Below are 6,592 nucleotides of genomic sequence, written 5' to 3' on the forward strand. Positions count from 1 at the left end.
ACTAAATATTGTACAGACTTTACATTTCATTATGGTTTAATAATAATGTACCAAACCTTTTGAGGTTTTGCAAGTAAGTAAATAATTCTCAAAACTTTAAATTATTTAAATGAAAATCTGAGTCTGGGTTTTAGGTTTTCTTTATTTCTTTAATAAATTTATTTCGTTTTCATTGATCATGCATAAAATTAAACTTAAAAATTAAATATATTATATTTGTCTTTTGTGTTTAAATAGAATATACAGCATTTAATTACTTTTCGCTTATTTATTTGTTTTTAGTTTGTGCTCGTTTTGCCATCGATATTACAAATCGAATCAATTTTCATCATCATTTTAAAACGGCAACAGGCTTACATATTAAAAATAGATATATACTTTGAATATATATATTAATGACTATATTTCTCTGGATTTCTTACCAGCGATAATTCTATGACAAAAACTCATACATATTTACAATTTGATAGAAAATATTTAGAATTTTTGTGCATTCTTTTGTAAAGAGTGTTTTCTGGGTTTCTTTTTTTTTTTTTAGGGTGAAATTGAAAATGGAAATACCGAAAAGGAAATACTGATTTATGGTAGGATAGATCAAGAAAGAATCAAGATAGAGGAACTGTAGAAAAGTCAGTCTTTTAAACAAAAATAAAAGAACAAGAATTCAAGTTAGAGCATAAGTTAGGAATGAAGAGAGAGAAGTAGAGTATGACATATAGTTTTGGTTGGGGCTAGTCTGAGGTATACACATACACACATACATATATATTTTAGCTATCGGGGCACATGGATTATATAGTATACTAATTGATATTTCGATATATATTTATGTTCTCAAGCCAAAGACATGGCACAACTTAGGTGAATTAAGGAATTCTTCTTGTTTTCATCGAATCATTCATCCAATTGCCAGATATTGATCCAGTTTTTCTTTTTTAAACATTTAACAACAGCAACAATAAAAACAAACAACAAATATGGTTTAACAATGCAAGATCGAAGAACCTAAAAAGGAGAAAGAGAGGGATAGACAGAAAAATTTTAAATAAGATTACAAATATCAAAAGGTTAATCCAGAAAATGCAACTCAAAAAATTGGGAAATTTAATAAATACAAATCTAATCATAAAGGCTGTATGCCTATACTTAATTTTAATATCAGCTAAGTTAAGGCATATAGTTAGTACGGACAGACGGACATGGCTATATCAACTCGGTTTCTAAACATCTTCTTTGAGCATTCGACTAATTTTTTACAACCCCTCATAAGGGTATATAAAAGTATATGTTATGTGTACACATAATTGAAAATTCCAAGAATATTAATATTAGAAATTTAATATTAAATTATAGAGAACTAACCAGAATTGGCTATACATTTGGACAATAAAAAAAGGCTACATTAAATTCTATAATGCTTATTGTAATGGATCAAAAAGTCCAAAACGATTCCTATATCAGGATTGTTCTCGATTCCAAGTCCAAGATATGGCAAATACAACTCTGAATTTCCTTATATATTCAAACGATTTATTGTCCTTAAGCCATCTAAAAACCGACTTATTAAATATGTAATGTAATTAATAAATGGCAATTACTTTTCATTCCACTAACCAACAGGCAAATAATTTGAAACTGAATAATATAAATCTGAATAAAAAGTGAAAAAAGTCTCAATATGATTTAAAACTTCAAAGTTTTTTATAGTTTTAAATATTTTTCATGTCTTTTTGGTTGCATTTTGTGATTAAGAATTTCATTCTTATAATTACCTTCATCTTGCTCTGCGCCTGCACAGATGCCACGCCTCTTGTAGTCGCTCTCAAACTACTTGAACTGTGGCAAAGGCACTAAATGTGACCTTCTTGGGAAATTCGGGGCCAGGTGAACCGCGTGTCTTGATGACTGGCTTCAGTGGTTGGCGCGGCTTCAAGGATAGGAGACCTGCCGAAGCGGCCAATTCCCTCAATCGTTGAGAGAAACCGCTGCCCGAATTTGTTGCTGCTGCTGCTGTCGTGTTGGCTGTGTGATGCAGTTGCTCGAGACCAGCGCAATCCAATACATCGATGCCATTGTTGGATCTATAGACTTGAGCTGTAATTGTGGGATAAATTGCCAGACTAGTTCCCCCCGCTGTTGTCATACTGCTGCCATTTGTTGTCACACCGTTGCCGACAACTGTTGCTGACGTTGCTGAACCTCCGTTTGCTGTTGCTGTTGTTGCTGCTGCTGCTGCTGCTGTTGCCGCTGCTGCTGCTGCTGGTGTGATATATCTGAAAAGAAGAAGAAGATGGGGCAAAACTGAGTATATGGTTGCTAATTGATTTATTTTTTATTTATTGGCATGTGTGTCAGGTGTGAAAAAATTCAAAGCAAATTCATTGGAGGAGTGTCCCAACCAAACACTTGCCCTCCCGTCGCCTCGGTGGATTGTGTGGCCCAATCCTTTTATGGTGGATATTCGCACACAACTGTGAAATGAAGTGTCTTTTTGGTCTCCAACTTGGCAACAAAAATATTCATCAAATTTCTTGGTAAAATTATTCGAAATTCACCCTGTTTCATATTTTTGCAATATTAATTCATTCATTCATCTCAGTTGCTAATCAAATTGTTTATGAACAGTTTGGATCTTTTTTTTAAAGGCTACTTAACTTTTTCGCTGTTGTGGCTAAAATAAATATCCAAATACAATATGCAAATGACAGACAACTGCAAAGCATTTCATTTCGTCTCTCTCTCTCTCTCTCTCTATCTTTTCTCATGTTTATAATTGTTTATGGCCATTAGAAACTGGCCAAAATAACTGTGCATAATGAAGTCAACAATTAGCCTTAAGGTGATGATACATGGATATAAATAAACACGCGTGTAGGAAATAAATTGATTGTCAATTTCCTAATATATGACATAATAAAGGGCCCCCATATAAGCCCATAAAAATAATTAATTGCTATTAGCTTCTTGTGGAAAATTTGTTGCCTATTTTTGGGTTTAGAGCATTTACTTGCAAGAAAACTTGGTTTTTCTAAGAGAGTCTTAGATAAGTTGTTGACCTTAGCAAAAAAAAAATAAGTAAAATTATAAATTAAATGCATTTACTTTTATTTTTGTCTAGTTTTTTTAAACAGACGAAATTTAAGGCACCTAATAATAAAAAAATGCTAAGAAACACCCAATAACTTAAAATTTGTTTTATAGTTCAATTTTTAAGTGGCTGAAAATTGTAATAATTTTATGCGAAAATCTGGTTTTGAGTAGCACCAGAATAAGATCCTCTAAGAACAATTATTACCTCCTAAAGCCCATGATTCCCTATATAAACGCCCTATATAATAATAAAACCAGTTCAAATTTTGAATTGAAGATTGAATGAAGATTGGGTTATATTCCTTCGCCCTGCAATCCCTATTCAGTTATAAATCTTCTAAACGAATTAAAATTTCTTATCCAAGTGGGTGGCCACCTCTAATAGATAGTTATATCAACTGAGTTAATTCTAATTATTTAACGCATGAGTAGCTCAAAGAGCAAACTTCACGTTAATGAAATAAATATTAGCTAATCAATTTTTAAAAAGCTAGTTGCGTTTTATCAGCGGGAAGCAGCAGCCGCTGACCACCCAAAATGGCTATCAAATTGAGAATTTTCTACCGTTTTCTCTCTCTTCATTCTATTGGCTTGAAAAGCATTTCATCAACAGAAGACATATTTGTACGAACGAAGAAAAGCAAAAAGAAAAAAAAAACCATAAATGGAAAATTACCCAACATGAGATTTAGAATTTCTTTCCCATACTCAATGCATTTGCACTTGGAACTTTCATTTCGGGCTAAAATTGAAAGACTTAATTGAATACAACAAAATATTTTGCAGTTCATTGAATGTTGAATAACATTTTTACAAAAAAGAATTAAACTTTAAGTGGCGGTGCTTTGGTTAAGTTTAATTACTTTTTTTTAACGATAGACACGAAGGCAAGGCAAGGCATGTAATTACTGCAATTATTTTTGGCTTTGATCGCAATCTGTGATATTGGCCCTTAACTGCAATTCGACAATTTTTTGTTAGTTATTTTTCTTGATCAGGTTCTTTTGTTGCCTCAACATAATTAGCATAAGATTACCTCGTGCTTACTTCCTCAATGATGTCAACAATTTTAATGTCATTTTATTTTGTTTTTTCATCCAGTTTGTTGTTGGTTTTTGGTTTTGGCGGTCAATTGGCATTCACCGGAGTAAAGTGAGCGACAGGCCTGGTTAATGCATAAATAAATTAAAAATAAACCGTGCTAAATGAGTTTCATTTCGCTTTTGTGTGTGTGTGTGTGTGTGTGTGTGTGTGTGAAAAGTTGCTGAACTTCAAATGTGGCACTTGATCATGATTGTGGCTTTTGTTTTATAATTTTGTGTGTTTGTGTTGGTTTTTATTATTTTTTTTTTGGTTTTTGTTTAATAGGCGATATGGATCAACTGTCTATATATTCTTAGTGGGTCATAGACCAAGAAAAAACAAAGCCTTCAAACAAAGAAGTAGCCACACATAATTAATGAGAATTTAAACAAGTTAACTCAGTTAACTCCAAGACGCCTAAGACGATGCGATGCGATGTGATGATCGTGTGAATAATTCACAATCTTCAATTTTTCATTTTTCCATTTTTCCAAAAAAAACGAAATACATAAACATAAATGACTCTATGTAGATGAATGAATGGGGGGAAACATTGTGATCTGTATGTGATGTGTAGGTATGTGTGATGTGTGTGTGTGTGGATATATAATTAAGCTTTATCAGTTGCATACAAAAGGCATTTTCTGTTTGCTTTTGTGCTTTGGCATTGAACTTTGCTTTGACTTTGAAACTCTTTTTTTTTCTTCTTTTAAAAGCATAATTAATTATACAATAATATTTAAAACATCTTTATATTGTTAACCTGCAGTAGTGTGCATTATCATAATCATGTATGTGTGTGCGAGAAATTTTTGCCGACAATTTTTCACACAATTCACTTGACTTTTTTTGGTGAATTATTTTAAAGGGCCAGGGAAAGTGCATTTTTTAAAATTGCATTCAATTAAAAACAAATTTCAACAAAATTTAACTTAATTTACTTAAATTTATTGTCTCTTCTTGGTTTTTCGTCTCGTATTAACTTAATTTGAGCTTAGTTAAGTTAAAGACTTGCTAATTTTGACCCAATTCTCAGAGCTTGTCGCTTTCAAACTGTTTGGTTAACTCATAAATCATAGCGTCTATTTTGTTTTTGAAGTTACTCAAGTCTTTTGTTAACTCCCCCCCCCCCCCCCCTCAGTTTTTTTTTAAACTCCCTCAAACATTGAGTACCCAGTGAGCTGCAGAAAAGTATGGAAAAGTATATTGAAAATATAAAAAAAACTGTTTATTATATATAATTTTTTCATATTTATAAATGTATGAAATATATGAAATATTTGGGTAAATCTAACTTAAGACTTTTATATTTCACTTTAAATTTATTTTTTAATATTAAACAATATTTGTCAAAGGGTATTTCTTAGTCCATAACATAATTTGACCGCTCCTCATAGGTATTTTGTATACGTTTTATATTTTTTTGTTATGGTTTTTATGTTGGTTTGTCAATTTGTTTTTTTTTTGTGTTTTCAAGTTCACTCAATGCATAAATTTCAGTTTGGGTGAAAATTGATCTGTAAATTGAGTTTTATGTGACAATATCTTTGACTGAAATGTCCCAATAAATTTGACATATTTGGTTTTTAATTAAACACAATTTTGTTGGTTTCCCTTCCCTTCTTGCGAATGCTAATTTGTCAAAAGACTTGACATAAATCCATCAGACAATATCAATCAATAAATAGAAGAGCAAAAACAAAAAAGAAACTTTACTATAAATTAGAGACAGGTGCAGCAGCAGGGTAGAGGCAGCTGCTACATTACCACCGCTGGCTTTTTCTATTACAAATACTTACATGCATATATACATGTATGTGTGTGCTTGTATATTTCCATGTTTTTTTTTTCAACGTGCATCTTCTTTGCACTGCGGTTGGCATGTTAAGCAGCAGCAGCTGCTGCTTGCTCTTAGTACTTGTTCTTACATTAGTACAAAAGAAGCGCCGCACATGCGCAGTTTCACATCCGCATGACATGCTCCCCCTTCTCCACTTCTACTTCTACCCCTTTATATACATAATTGCTTTATTTTAAACAAATGAAAAGCAATTTCTATGCCAACGATTAGCCTGGCATTAGAATCACACATATACACAGAGAAGTTTGTTGCTTAAGTCATTCTTTTTTAGCATATGACAAGAATCATGGCATCTCATGTCAAAGTGTGAGACAGCTGCTGCTGCTGCTGCTGCTGCTACAGTTTAACAATTAATATTTAATGGGGATTTTCAATTATATATTCACTTTTCCTTATAATATCAAAAAAGTTTAAGTGAATAATGAGAATTTTGTTGAATTACCCAAACTTCTTTGAATTAAAAGTATTTTGTTTACGTTTACTTAATCAAACTTATTTGGATCATAGGTAGTTTGATTCTAAACATTAAGGAAGTATATACATAGAGTGAATCAAGCT

This window comes from Drosophila willistoni, chromosome 3R, assembly GCF_018902025.1.
Source record: "Drosophila willistoni isolate 14030-0811.24 chromosome 3R, UCI_dwil_1.1, whole genome shotgun sequence".
In the NCBI taxonomy this organism is placed as follows: domain Eukaryota; kingdom Metazoa; phylum Arthropoda; class Insecta; order Diptera; family Drosophilidae; genus Drosophila; species Drosophila willistoni.